Here is a 14,066-nt window from a genome sequence, read left to right on the forward strand (position 1 = left end):
TTATGCAGATCTAAAACGCGTGGATTGCAGCAGCAGCAAGCCGAAAAGTGCAGGCATGTGAGGGATCTAGAGGTTGACAGCATGTCTTCTTAACGGGAGTCCAGGTGGCCATCTCCACAAATGGACTTTTCAGAATCCTTGGGTGGCACCGTAGTCGGAAACCAATTCTGGTTATCGCTTCTCGGCCTTTTGGCTAAGATCAAGTGTAGTATCTGTTCTTATCAGTTTAATATCTGATACGTCCCCTATCTGGGGACCATATATTAAATGGATTTTTAGAACAGGGAGATGGAAAAAGAGCTTGCTCTGTCCACTCCACGCATTGACCTGGTATTGCAGTATCTCCAGGACCGGTGCACCCCTTCTTTAATGCAGTTTCTAAAATCAGAAAGAATTGAATTCAATGCTTTTTGTTCATTTTGCTTGTTTGTCGGATTTTGGGATGGACTCTTTGGCTTTGCTTTTCTTCTCCTCATTGGATTTTTCATGTTAAAAGTTGCAGAAGCCAGATGACAAGCTCATTTTGGTTCAACTTCAGCAACTGTGCTTTGCATTGCCATGTAATGTAATGTAATGCAATGCTATCTATCTAGCTCTCCCTCTATACTTCCTTTTGGATAAACAGACATATTAGGCAAGCATTTTGGAGCTTTCACCTAAATAACTACAGGTGGTGAGATAAGCTGCACAATATAATTGACCTTTCAGTATATTGTTGCACACACACCATCTATTTAGCAAATGCCCTTGTTATCAACAGCAGCCTTTTAAACTCACCTGAGCTAACAGGTATGTGAGCTGGTTACTCTGCTGCGCTTAAAATTTCTTTTTTGGTTTGCTACAATGCCTTTTCTGAAACGTTGTCTCCCTCTGCTGGAACACTGACTTCTTTCATTTAATGCCTGCAGACTATAAAAGAGAAACCAACCCAAAAAGTTTGGTTGATTAGTCTGTGGCATTCTTTTAAACTGTTGCTTATGGCGGTCTCTGTGAGCTTCTCAGTGACATTCAGCCATCCAGGTATCCCGCCTGCAGTAGACGGAATGTGGCAATGGAACGCTGGCTGCGCGTGTCATAATAGGCTCTGAGCCTTTATATACCTGCACACAGCAGCAGCCACCTTCAGTCTGCTGCTGGACAGCCAGCAGCAGCAGCAGCAGGAGAGGTAATTAATCAGCAACCCTCCTGCTAAGGGTAGAGAGCTGCTCGTTCCACCCCCCCCCCCCCCCGCCTTAATTGGTTCTCCTCCCTTCCAACGGTGTTGAGGCGGGTGGGAACAGCCGGGGGTTGAGGGTACTGTGCTAAAAGAGGTGGAGTTATGCAGATCTAAAACGCGTGGATTGCAGCAGCAGCAAGCCGAAAAGTGCAGGCATGTGAGGGATCTAGAGGTTGACAGCATGTCTTCTTAACGGGAGTCCAGGTGGCCATCTCCACAAATGGACTTTTCAGAATCCTTGGGTGGCACCGTAGTCGGAAACCAAATCTGGTTATCGCTTCTCGGCCTTTTGGCTAAGATCAAGTGTAGTATCTGTTCTTATCAGTTTAATATCTGATACGTCCCCTATCTGGGGACCATATATTAAATGGATTTTTAGAACAGGGAGATGGAAAAAGAGCTTGCTCTGTCCACTCCACGCATTGACCTGGTATTGCAGTATCTCCAGGACCGGTGCACCCCTTCTTTAATGCAGTTTCTAAAATCAGAAAGAATTGAATTCAATGCTTTTTGTTCATTTTGCTTGTTTGTCGGATTTTGGGATGGACTCTTTGGCTTTGCTTTTCTTCTCCTCATTGGATTTTTCATGTTAAAAGTTGCAGAAGCCAGATGACAAGCTCATTTTGGTTCAACTTCAGCAACTGTGCATTGCATTGCCATGTAATGTAATGTAATGCAATGCTATCTATCTAGCTCTCCCTCTATACTTCCTTTTGGATAAACAGACATATTAGGCAAGCATTTTGGAGCTTTCACCTAAATAACTACAGGTGGTGAGATAAGCTGCACAATATAATTGACCTTTCAGTATATTGTTGCACACACACCATCTATTTAGCAAATGCCCTTGTTATCAACAGCAGCCTTTTAAACTCACCTGAGCTAACAGGTATGTGAGCTGGTTACTCTGCTGCGCTTAAAATTTCTTTTTTGGTTTGCTACAATGCCTTTTCTGAAACGTTGTCTCCCTCTGCTGGAACACTGACTTCTTTCATTTAATGCCTGCAGACTATAAAAGAGAAACCAACCCAAAAAGTTTGGTTGATTAGTCTGTGGCATTCTTTTAAACTGTTGCTTATGGCGGTCTCTGTGAGCTTCTCAGTGACATTCAGCCATCCAGGTATCCCGCCTGCAGTAGACGGAATGTGGCAATGGAACGCTGGCTGCGCGTGTCATAATAGGCTCTGAGCCTTTATATACCTGCGCACAGCAGCAGCCACCTTCAGTCTGCTGCTGGACAGCCAGCAGCAGCAGCAGCAGGAGAGGTAATTAATCAGCAACCCTCCTGCTAAGGGTAGACAGCTGCTCGTTCCACCACCCCCCGCCTTAATTGGTTCTCCTCCCTTCCAACGGTTTTGAGGCGGGTGGGAACAGCCGGGGGTTGAGGGTACTGTGCTAAAAGAGGTGGAGTTATGCAGATCTAAAACGCGTGGATTGCAGCAGCAGCAAGCCGAAAAGTGCAGGCATGTGAGGGATCTAGAGGTTGACAGCATGTCTTCTTAACGGGAGTCCAGGTGGCCATCTCCACAAATGGACTTTTCAGAATCCTTGGGTGGCACCGTAGTCGGAAACCAATTCTGGTTATCGCTTCTCGGCCTTTTGGCTAAGATCAAGTGTAGTATCTGTTCTTATCAGTTTAGTATCTGATACGTCCCCTATCTGGGGACCATATATTAAATGGATTTTTAGAACAGGGAGATGGAAAAAGAGCTTGCTCTGTCCACTCCGCGCATTGACCTGGTATTGCAGTATCTCCAGGACCGGTGCACCCCTTCTTTAATGCAGTTTCTAAAATCAGAAAGAATTGAATTCAATGCTTTTTGTTCATTTTGCTTGTTTGTCGGATTTTGGGATGGCTCTTTGGCTTTGCTTTTCTTCTCCTCATTGGATTTTTCATGTTAAAAGTTGCAGAAGCCAGATGACAAGCTCATTTTGGTTCAACTTCAGCAACTGTGCATTGCATTGCCATGTAATGTAATGTAATGCAATGCTATCTATCTAGCTCTCCCTCTATACTTCCTTTTGGATAAACAGACATATTAGGCAAGCATTTTGGAGCTTTCACCTAAATAACTACAGGTGGTGAGATAAGCTGCACAATATAATTGACCTTTCAGTATATTGTTGCACACACACCATCTATTTAGCAAATGCCCTTGTTATCAACAGCAGCCTTTTAAACTCACCTGAGCTAACAGGTATGTGAGCTGGTTACTCTGCTGTGCTTAAAATTTCTTTTTTGGTTTGCTACAATGCCTTTTCTGAAACGTTGTCTCCCTCTGCTGGAACACTGACTTCTTTCATTTAATGCCTGCAGACTATAAAAGAGAAACCAACCCAAAAAGTTTGGTTGATTAGTCTGTGGCATTCTTTTAAACTGTTGCTTATGGCGGTCTCTGTGAGCTTCTCAGTGACATTCAGCCATCCAGGTATCCCGCCTGCAGTAGACGGAATGTGGCAATGGAACGCTGGCTGCGCGTGTCATAATAGGCTCTGAGCCTTTATATACCTGCGCACAGCAGCAGCCACCTTCAGTCTGCTGCTGGACAGCCAGCAGCAGCAGCAGCAGGAGAGGTAATTAATCAGCAACCCTCCTGCTAAGGGTAGACAGCTGCTCGTTCCACCACCCCCCCGCCTTAATTGGTTCTCCTCCCTTCCAACGGTGTTGAGGCGGGTGGGAACAGCCGGGGGTTGAGGGTACTGTGCTAAAAGAGGTGGAGTTATGCAGATCTAAAACGCGTGGATTGCAGCAGCAGCAAGCCGAAAAGTGCAGGCATGTGAGGGATCTAGAGGTTGACAGCATGTCTTCTTAACGGGAGTCCAGGTGGCCATCTCCACAAATGGACTTTTCAGAATCCTTGGGTGGCACCGTAGTCGGAAACCAATTCTGGTTATCGCTTCTCGGCCTTTTGGCTAAGATCAAGTGTAGTATCTGTTCTTATCAGTTTAATATCTGATACGTCCCCTATCTGGGGACCATATATTAAATGGATTTTTAGAACAGGGAGATGGAAAAAGAGCTTGCTCTGTCCACTCCACGCATTGACCTGGTATTGCAGTATCTCCAGGACCGGTGCACCCCTTCTTTAATGCAGTTTCTAAAATCAGAAAGAATTGAATTCAATGCTTTTTGTTCATTTTGCTTGTTTGTCGGATTTTGGGATGGACTCTTTGGCTTTGCTTTTCTTCTCCTCATTGGATTTTTCATGTTAAAAGTTGCAGAAGCCAGATGACAAGCTCATTTTGGTTCAACTTCAGCAACTGTGCATTGCATTGCCATGTAATGTAATGTAATGCAATGCTATCTATCTAGCTCTCCCTCTATACTTCCTTTTGGATAAACAGACATATTAGGCAAGCATTTTGGAGCTTTCACCTAAATAACTACAGGTGGTGAGATAAGCTGCACAATATAATTGACCTTTCAGTATATTGTTGCACACACACCATCTATTTAGCAAATGCCCTTGTTATCAACAGCAGCCTTTTAAACTCACCTGAGCTAACAGGTATGTGAGCTGGTTACTCTGCTGCGCTTAAAATTTCTTTTTTGGTTTGCTACAATGCCTTTTCTGAAACGTTGTCTCCCTCTGCTGGAACACTGACTTCTTTCATTTAATGCCTGCAGACTATAAAAGAGAAACCAACCCAAAAAGTTTGGTTGATTAGTCTGTGGCATTCTTTTAAACTGTTGCTTATGGCGGTCTCTGTGAGCTTCTCAGTGACATTCAGCCATCCAGGTATCCCGCCTGCAGTAGACGGAATGTGGCAATGGAACGCTGGCTGCGCGTGTCATAATAGGCTCTGAGCCTTTATATACCTGCGCACAGCAGCAGCCACCTTCAGTCTGCTGCTGGACAGCCAGCAGCAGCAGCAGCAGGAGAGGTAATTAATCAGCAACCCTCCTGCTAAGGGTAGACAGCTGCTCGTTCCACCACCCCCCGCCTTAATTGGTTCTCCTCCCTTCCAACGGTTTTGAGGCGGGTGGGAACAGCCGGGGGTTGAGGGTACTGTGCTAAAAGAGGTGGAGTTATGCAGATCTAAAACGCGTGGATTGCAGCAGCAGCAAGCCGAAAAGTGCAGGCATGTGAGGGATCTAGAGGTTGACAGCATGTCTTCTTAACGGGAGTCCAGGTGGCCATCTCCACAAATGGACTTTTCAGAATCCTTGGGTGGCACCGTAGTCGGAAACCAATTCTGGTTATCGCTTCTCGGCCTTTTGGCTAAGATCAAGTGTAGTATCTGTTCTTATCAGTTTAGTATCTGATACGTCCCCTATCTGGGGACCATATATTAAATGGATTTTTAGAACAGGGAGATGGAAAAAGAGCTTGCTCTGTCCACTCCGCGCATTGACCTGGTATTGCAGTATCTCCAGGACCGGTGCACCCCTTCTTTAATGCAGTTTCTAAAATCAGAAAGAATTGAATTCAATGCTTTTTGTTCATTTTGCTTGTTTGTCGGATTTTGGGATGGACTCTTTGGCTTTGCTTTTCTTCTCCTCATTGGATTTTTCATGTTAAAAGTTGCAGAAGCCAGATGACAAGCTCATTTTGGTTCAACTTCAGCAACTGTGCATTGCATTGCCATGTAATGTAATGTAATGCAATGCTATCTATCTAGCTCTCCCTCTATACTTCCTTTTGGATAAACAGACATATTAGGCAAGCATTTTGGAGCTTTCACCTAAATAACTACAGGTGGTGAGATAAGCTGCACAATATAATTGACCTTTCAGTATATTGTTGCACACACACCATCTATTTAGCAAATGCCCTTGTTATCAACAGCAGCCTTTTAAACTCACCTGAGCTAACAGGTATGTGAGCTGGTTACTCTGCTGCGCTTAAAATTTCTTTTTTGGTTTGCTACAATGCCTTTTCTGAAACGTTGTCTCCCTCTGCTGGAACACTGACTTCTTTCATTTAATGCCTGCAGACTATAAAAGAGAAACCAACCCAAAAAGTTTGGTTGATTAGTCTGTGGCATTCTTTTAAACTGTTGCTTATGGCGGTCTCTGTGAGCTTCTCAGTGACATTCAGCCATCCAGGTATCCCGCCTGCAGTAGACGGAATGTGGCAATGGAACGCTGGCTGCGCGTGTCATAATAGGCTCTGAGCCTTTATATACCTGCGCACAGCAGCAGCCACCTTCAGTCTGCTGTTGGACAGCCAGCAGCAGCAGCAGCAGGAGAGGTAATTAATCAGCAACCCTCCTGCTAAGGGTAGACAGCTGCTCGTTCCACCCCCCCCCCCCCCCGCCTTAATTGGTTCTCCTCCCTTCCAACGGTGTTGAGGCGGGTGGGAACAGCCGGGGGTTGAGGGTACTGTGCTAAAAGAGGTGGAGTTATGCAGATCTAAAACGCGTGGATTGCAGCAGCAGCAAGCCGAAAAGTGCAGGCATGTGAGGGATCTAGAGGTTGACAGCATGTCTTCTTAACGGGAGTCCAGGTGGCCATCTCCACAAATGGACTTTTCAGAATCCTTGGGTGGCACCGTAGTCGGAAACCAATTCTGGTTATCGCTTCTCGGCCTTTTGGCTAAGATCAAGTGTAGTATCTGTTCTTATCAGTTTAATATCTGATACGTCCCCTATCTGGGGACCATATATTAAATGGATTTTTAGAACAGGGAGATGGAAAAAGAGCTTGCTCTGTCCACTCCACGCATTGACCTGGTATTGCAGTATCTCCAGGACCGGTGCACCCCTTCTTTAATGCAGTTTCTAAAATCAGAAAGAATTGAATTCAATGCTTTTTGTTCATTTTGCTTGTTTGTCGGATTTTGGGATGGACTCTTTGGCTTTGCTTTTCTTCTCCTCATTGGATTTTTCATGTTAAAAGTTGCAGAAGCCAGATGACAAGCTCATTTTGGTTCAACTTCAGCAACTGTGCATTGCATTGCCATGTAATGTAATGTAATGCAATGCTATCTATCTAGCTCTCCCTCTATACTTCCTTTTGGATAAACAGACATATTAGGCAAGCATTTTGGAGCTTTCACCTAAATAACTACAGGTGGTGAGATAAGCTGCACAATATAATTGACCTTTCAGTATATTGTTGCACACACACCATCTATTTAGCAAATGCCCTTGTTATCAACAGCAGCCTTTTAAACTCACCTGAGCTAACAGGTATGTGAGCTGGTTACTCTGCTGCGCTTAAAATTTCTTTTTTGGTTTGCTACAATGCCTTTTCTGAAACGTTGTCTCCCTCTGCTGGAACACTGACTTCTTTCATTTAATGCTTGCAGACTATAAAAGAGAAACCAACCCAAAAAGTTTGGTTGATTAGTCTGTGGCATTCTTTTAAACTGTTGCTTATGGCGGTCTCTGTGAGCTTCTCAGTGACATTCAGCCATCCAGGTATCCCGCCTGCAGTAGACGGAATGTGGCAATGGAACGCTGGCTGCGCGTGTCATAATAGGCTCTGAGCCTTTATATACCTGCGCACAGCAGCAGCCACCTTCAGTCTGCTGCTGGACAGCCAGCAGCAGCAGCAGCAGGAGAGGTAATTAATCAGCAACCCTCCTGCTAAGGGTAGACAGCTGCTCGTTCCACCCCCCCCCCCGCCTTAATTGGTTCTCCTCCCTTCCAACGGTGTTGAGGCAGGTGGGAACAGCCGGGGGTTGAGGGTACTGTGCTAAAAGAGGTGGAGTTATGCAGATCTAAAACGCGTGGATTGCAGCAGCAGCAAGCCGAAAAGTGCAGGCATGTGAGGGATCTAGAGGTTGACAGCATGTCTTCTTAACGGGAGTCCAGGTGGCCATCTCCACAAATGGACTTTTCAGAATCCTTGGGTGGCACCGTAGTCGGAAACCAATTCTGGTTATCGCTTCTCGGCCTTTTGGCTAAGATCAAGTGTAGTATCTGTTCTTATCAGTTTAATATCTGATACGTCCCCTATCTGGGGACCATATATTAAATGGATTTTTAGAACAGGGAGATGGAAAAAGAGCTTGCTCTGTCCACTCCACGCATTGGCCTGGTATTGCAGTATCTCCAGGACCGGTGCACCCCTTCTTTAATGCAGTTTCTAAAATCAGAAAGAATTGAATTCAATGCTTTTTGTTCATTTTGCTTGTTTGTCGGATTTTGGGATGGACTCTTTGGCTTTGCTTTTCTTCTCCTCATTGGATTTTTCATGTTAAAAGTTGCAGAAGCCAGATGACAAGCTCATTTTGGTTCAACTTCAGCAACTGTGCATTGCATTGCCATGTAATGTAATGTAATGCAATGCTATCTATCTAGCTCTCCCTCTATACTTCCTTTTGGATAAACAGACATATTAGGCAAGCATTTTGGAGCTTTCACCTAAATAACTACAGGTGGTGAGATAAGCTGCACAATATAATTGACCTTTCAGTATATTGTTGCACACACACCATCTATTTAGCAAATGCCCTTGTTATCAACAGCAGCCTTTTAAACTCACCTGAGCTAACAGGTATGTGAGCTGGTTACTCTGCTGCGCTTAAAATTTCTTTTTTGGTTTGCTACAATGCCTTTTCTGAAACGTTGTCTCCCTCTGCTGGAACACTGACTTCTTTCATTTAATGCCTGCAGACTATAAAAGAGAAACCAACCCAAAAAGTTTGGTTGATTAGTCTGTGGCATTCTTTTAAACTGTTGCTTATGGCGGTCTCTGTGAGCTTCTCAGTGACATTCAGCCATCCAGGTATCCCGCCTGCAGTAGACGGAATGTGGCAATGGAACGCTGGCTGCGCGTGTCATAATAGGCTCTGAGCCTTTATATACCTGCGCACAGCAGCAGCCACCTTCAGTCTGCTGCTGGACAGCCAGCAGCAGCAGCAGCAGGAGAGGTAATTAATCAGCAACCCTCCTGCTAAGGGTAGACAGCTGCTCGTTCCACCCCCCCCGCCTTAATTGGTTCTCCTCCCTTCCAACGGTGTTGAGGCGGGTGGGAACAGCCGGGGGTTGAGGGTACTGTGCTAAAAGAGGTGGAGTTATGCAGATCTAAAACGCGTGGATTGCAGCAGCAGCAAGCCGAAAAGTGCAGGCATGTGAGGGATCTAGAGGTTGACAGCATGTCTTCTTAACGGGAGTCCAGGTGGCCATCTCCACAAATGGACTTTTCAGAATCCTTGGGTGGCACCGTAGTCGGAAACCAATTCTGGTTATCGCTTCTCGGCCTTTTGGCTAAGATCAAGTGTAGTATCTGTTCTTATCAGTTTAATATCTGATACGTCCCCTATCTGGGGACCATATATTAAATGGATTTTTAGAACAGGGAGATGGAAAAAGAGCTTGCTCTGTCCACTCCACGCATTGACCTGGTATTGCAGTATCTCCAGGACCGGTGCACCCCTTCTTTAATGCAGTTTCTAAAATCAGAAAGAATTGAATTCAATGCTTTTTGTTCATTTTGCTTGTTTGTCGGATTTTGGGATGGACTCTTTGGCTTTGCTTTTCTTCTTCTCATTGGATTTTTCATGTTAAAAGTTGCAGAAGCCAGATGACAAGCTCATTTTGGTTCAACTTCAGCAACTGTGCATTGCATTGCCATGTAATGTAATGTAATGCAATGCTATCTATCTAGCTCTCCCTCTATACTTCCTTTTGGATAAACAGACATATTAGGCAAGCATTTTGGAGCTTTCACCTAAATAACTACAGGTGGTGAGATAAGCTGCACAATATAATTGACCTTTCAGTATATTGTTGCACACACACCATCTATTTAGCAAATGCCCTTGTTATCAACAGCAGCCTTTTAAACTCACCTGAGCTAACAGGTATGTGAGCTGGTTACTCTGCTGCGCTTAAAATTTCTTTTTTGGTTTGCTACAATGCCTTTTCTGAAACGTTGTCTCCCTCTGCTGGAACACTGACTTCTTTCATTTAATGCCTGCAGACTATAAAAGAGAAACCAACCCAAAAAGTTTGGTTGATTAGTCTGTGGCATTCTTTTAAACTGTTGCTTATGGCGGTCTCTGTGAGCTTCTCAGTGACATTCAGCCATCCAGGTATCCCGCCTGCAGTAGACGGAATGTGGCAATGGAACGCTGGCTGCGCGTGTCATAATAGGCTCTGAGCCTTTATATACCTGCGCACAGCAGCAGCCACCTTCAGTCTGCTGCTGGACAGCCAGCAGCAGCAGCAGCAGGAGAGGTAATTAATCAGCAACCCTCCTGCTAAGGGTAGACAGCTGCTCGTTCCACCCCCCCCCCCCGCCTTAATTGGTTCTCCTCCCTTCCAACGGTGTTGAGGCGGGTGGGAACAGCCGGGGGTTGAGGGTACTGTGCTAAAAGAGGTGGAGTTATGCAGATCTAAAACGCGTGGATTGCAGCAGCAGCAAGTCGAAAAGTGCAGGCATGTGAGGGATCTAGAGGTTGACAGCATGTCTTCTTAACGGGAGTCCAGGTGGCCATCTCCACAAATGGACTTTTCAGAATCCTTGGGTGGCACCGTAGTCGGAAACCAATTCTGGTTATCGCTTCTCGGCCTTTTGGCTAAGATCAAGTGTAGTATCTGTTCTTATCAGTTTAATATCTGATACGTCCCCTATCTGGGGACCATATATTAAATGGATTTTTAGAACAGGGAGATGGAAAAAGAGCTTGCTCTGTCCACTCCACGCATTGACCTGGTATTGCAGTATCTCCAGGACCGGTGCACCCCTTCTTTAATGCAGTTTCTAAAATCAGAAAGAATTGAATTCAATGCTTTTTGTTCATTTTGCTTGTTTGTCGGATTTTGGGATGGAGTCTTTGGCTTTGCTTTTCTTCTCCTCATTGGATTTTTCATGTTAAAAGTTGCAGAAGCCAGATGACAAGCTCATTTTGGTTCAACTTCAGCAACTGTGCATTGCATTGCCATGTAATGTAATGTAATGCAATGCTATCTATCTAGCTCTCCCTCTATACTTCCTTTTGGATAAAGAGACATATTAGGCAAGCATTTTGGAGCTTTCACCTAAATAACTACAGGTGGTGAGATAAGCTGCACAATATAATTGACCTTTCAGTATATTGTTGCACACACTCCATCTATTTAGCAAATGCCCTTGTTATCAACAGCAGCCTTTTAAACTCACCTGAGCTAACAGGTATGTGAGCTGGTTACTCTGCTGCACTTAAAATTTCTTTTTTGGTTTGCTACAATGCCTTTTCTGAAACGTTGTCTCCCTCTGCTGGAACACTGACTTCTTTCATTTAATGCCTGCAGACTATAAAAGAGAAACCAACCCAAAAAGTTTGGTTGATTAGTCTGTGGCATTCTTTTAAACTGTTGCTTATGGCGGTCTCTGTGAGCTTCTCAGTGACATTCAGCCATCCAGGTATCCCGCCTGCAGTAGACGGAATGTGGCAATGGAACGCTGGCTGCGCGTGTCATAATAGGCTCTGAGCCTTTATATACCTGCGCACAGCAGCAGCCACCTTCAGTCTGCTGCTGGACAGCCAGCAGCAGCAGCAGCAGGAGAGGTAATTAATCAGCAACCCTCCTGCTAAGGGTAGACAGCTGCTCGTTCCACCCCCCCCCCGCCTTAATTGGTTCTCCTCCCTTCCAACGGTGTTGAGGCGGGTGGGAACAGCCGGGGGTTAAGGGTACTGTGTTAAAAGAGGTGGAGTTATGCAGATCTAAAACGCGTGGATTGCAGCAGCAGCAAGCCGAAAAGTGCAGGCATGTGAGGGATCTAGAGGTTGACAGCATGTCTTCTTAACGGGAGTCCAGGTGGCCATCTCCACAAATGGACTTTTCAGAATCCTTGGGTGGCACCGTAGTCGGAAACCAATTCTGGTTATCGCTTCTCGGCCTTTTGGCTAAGATCAAGTGTAGTATCTGTTCTTATCAGTTTAATATCTGATACGTCCCCTATCTGGGGACCATATATTAAATGGATTTTTAGAACAGGGAGATGGAAAAAGAGCTTGCTCTGTCCACTCCACGCATTGACCTGGTATTGCAGTATCTCCAGGACCGGTGCACCCCTTCTTTAATGCAGTTTCTAAAATCAGAAAGAATTGAATTCAATGCTTTTTGTTCATTTTGCTTGTTTGTCGGATTTTGGGATGGACTCTTTGGCTTTGCTTTTCTTCTCCTCATTGGATTTTTCATGTTAAAAGTTGCAGAAGCCAGATGACAAGCTCATTTTGGTTCAACTTCAGCAACTGTGCATTGCATTGCCATGTAATGTAATGTAATGCAATGCTATCTATCTAGCTCTCCCTCTATACTTCCTTTTGGATAAACAGACATATTAGGCAAGCATTTTGGAGCTTTCACCTAAATAACTACAGGTGGTGAGATAAGCTGCACAATATAATTGACCTTTCAGTATATTGTTGCACACACACCATCTATTTAGCAAATGCCCTTGTTATCAACAGCAGCCTTTTAAACTCACCTGAGCTAACAGGTATGTGAGCTGGTTACTCTGCTGCGCTTAAAATTTCTTTTTTGGTTTGCTACAATGTCTTTTCTGAAACGTTGTCTCCCTCTGCTGGAACACTGACTTCTTTCATTTAATGCCTGCAGACTATAAAAGAGAAACCAACCCAAAAAGTTTGGTTGATTAGTCTGTGGCATTCTTTTAAACTGTTGCTTATGGCGGTCTCTGTGAGCTTCTCAGTGACATTCAGCCATCCAGGTATCCCGCCTGCAGTAGACGGAATGTGGCAATGGAACGCTGGCTGCGCGTGTCATAATAGGCTCTGAGCCTTTATATACCTGCGCACAGCAGCAGCCACCTTCAGTCTGCTGCTGGACAGCCAGCAGCAGCAGCAGCAGGAGAGGTAATTAATCAGCAACCCTCCTGCTAAGGGTAGACAGCTGCTCGTTCCACCCCCCCCCCGCCTTAATTGGTTCTCCTCCCTTCCAACGGTGTTGAGGCGGGTGGGAACAGCCGGGGGTTGAGGGTACTGTGCTAAAAGAGGTGGAGTTATGCAGATCTAAAACGCGTGGATTGCAGCAGCAGCAAGCCGAAAAGTGCAGGCATGTGAGGGATCTAGAGGTTGACAGCATGTCTTCTTAACGGGAGTCCAGGTGGCCATCTCCACAAATGGACTTTTCAGAATCCTTGGGTGGCACCGTAGTCGGAAACCAATTCTGGTTATCGCTTCTCGGCCTTTTGGCTAAGATCAAGTGTAGTATCTGTTCTTATCAGTTTAATATCTGATACGTCCCCTATCTGGGGACCATATATTAAATGGATTTTTAGAACAGGGAGATGGAAAAAGAGCTTGCTCTGTCCACTCCACGCATTGACCTGGTATTGCAGTATCTCCAGGACCGGTGCACCCCTTCTTTAATGCAGTTTCTAAAATCAGAAAGAATTGAATTCAATGCTTTTTGTTCATTTTGCTTGTTTGTCGGATTTTGGGATGGACTCTTTGGCTTTGCTTTTCTTCTCCTCATTGGATTTTTCATGTTAAAAGTTGCAGAAGCCAGATGACAAGCTCATTTTGGTTCAACTTCAGCAACTGTGCATTGCATTGCCATGTAATGTAATGTAATGCAATGCAATCTATCTAGCTCTCCCTCTATACTTCCTTTTGGATAAACAGACATATTAGGCAAGCATTTTGGAGCTTTCACCTAAATAACTACAGGTGGTGAGATAAGCTGCACAATATAATTGACCTTTCAGTATATTGTTGCACACACACCATCTATTTAGCAAATGCCCTTGTTATCAACAGCAGCCTTTTAAACTCACCTGAGCTAACAGGTATGTGAGCTGGTTACTCTGCTGCGCTTAAAATTTCTTTTTTGGTTTGCTACAATGCCTTTTCTGAAACGTTGTCTCTCTCTGCTGGAACACTGACTTCTTTCATTTAATGCCTGCAGACTATAAAAGAGAAACCAACCCAAAAAGTTTGGTTGATTA

At 44.8% G+C, this 14,066-nt stretch overlaps 11 non-coding genes across 11 annotated transcripts; all 11 read left to right on the plus strand.

The window, feature by feature from the left end:
• Window positions 1-173: 173 nt before the first annotated feature.
• Window positions 174-364, plus strand: LOC141205175 (U2 spliceosomal RNA). Its single transcript, XR_012275949.1, has one exon. It is a non-coding gene; the product is annotated as a U2 spliceosomal RNA (small nuclear RNA).
• Window positions 365-1,489: 1,125 nt separating this feature from the next.
• On the plus strand, window positions 1,490-1,680 carry LOC141205176 (U2 spliceosomal RNA). The gene has a single exon (XR_012275950.1). It is a non-coding gene; the product is annotated as a U2 spliceosomal RNA (small nuclear RNA).
• Window positions 1,681-2,799: 1,119 nt separating this feature from the next.
• LOC141205410 (U2 spliceosomal RNA) lies at window positions 2,800-2,990 on the plus strand. The gene has a single exon (XR_012276176.1). It is a non-coding gene; the product is annotated as a U2 spliceosomal RNA (small nuclear RNA).
• A 1,119-nt stretch (window positions 2,991-4,109) lies between these two features.
• Window positions 4,110-4,300, plus strand: LOC141205178 (U2 spliceosomal RNA). The gene has a single exon (XR_012275952.1). It is a non-coding gene; the product is annotated as a U2 spliceosomal RNA (small nuclear RNA).
• Window positions 4,301-5,419: 1,119 nt separating this feature from the next.
• On the plus strand, window positions 5,420-5,610 carry LOC141205411 (U2 spliceosomal RNA). The gene has a single exon (XR_012276177.1). It is a non-coding gene; the product is annotated as a U2 spliceosomal RNA (small nuclear RNA).
• A 1,125-nt stretch (window positions 5,611-6,735) lies between these two features.
• On the plus strand, window positions 6,736-6,926 carry LOC141205179 (U2 spliceosomal RNA). The gene has a single exon (XR_012275953.1). It is a non-coding gene; the product is annotated as a U2 spliceosomal RNA (small nuclear RNA).
• Window positions 6,927-8,047: 1,121 nt separating this feature from the next.
• Window positions 8,048-8,238, plus strand: LOC141205331 (U2 spliceosomal RNA). The gene has a single exon (XR_012276099.1). It is a non-coding gene; the product is annotated as a U2 spliceosomal RNA (small nuclear RNA).
• A 1,118-nt stretch (window positions 8,239-9,356) lies between these two features.
• LOC141205181 (U2 spliceosomal RNA) lies at window positions 9,357-9,547 on the plus strand. The gene has a single exon (XR_012275954.1). It is a non-coding gene; the product is annotated as a U2 spliceosomal RNA (small nuclear RNA).
• A 1,122-nt stretch (window positions 9,548-10,669) lies between these two features.
• On the plus strand, window positions 10,670-10,860 carry LOC141205182 (U2 spliceosomal RNA). Its single transcript, XR_012275955.1, has one exon. It is a non-coding gene; the product is annotated as a U2 spliceosomal RNA (small nuclear RNA).
• A 1,120-nt stretch (window positions 10,861-11,980) lies between these two features.
• LOC141205183 (U2 spliceosomal RNA) lies at window positions 11,981-12,171 on the plus strand. Its single transcript, XR_012275956.1, has one exon. It is a non-coding gene; the product is annotated as a U2 spliceosomal RNA (small nuclear RNA).
• A 1,120-nt stretch (window positions 12,172-13,291) lies between these two features.
• On the plus strand, window positions 13,292-13,482 carry LOC141205184 (U2 spliceosomal RNA). The gene has a single exon (XR_012275957.1). It is a non-coding gene; the product is annotated as a U2 spliceosomal RNA (small nuclear RNA).
• Window positions 13,483-14,066: the final 584 nt, after the last annotated feature.

The sequence above is a fragment of the Phyllobates terribilis genome, unplaced genomic scaffold, assembly GCF_046119375.1.
Source record: "Phyllobates terribilis strain yellow unplaced genomic scaffold, ASM4611937v1 Scaffold_138__1_contigs__length_4804227, whole genome shotgun sequence".
In the NCBI taxonomy this organism is placed as follows: domain Eukaryota; kingdom Metazoa; phylum Chordata; class Amphibia; order Anura; family Dendrobatidae; genus Phyllobates; species Phyllobates terribilis.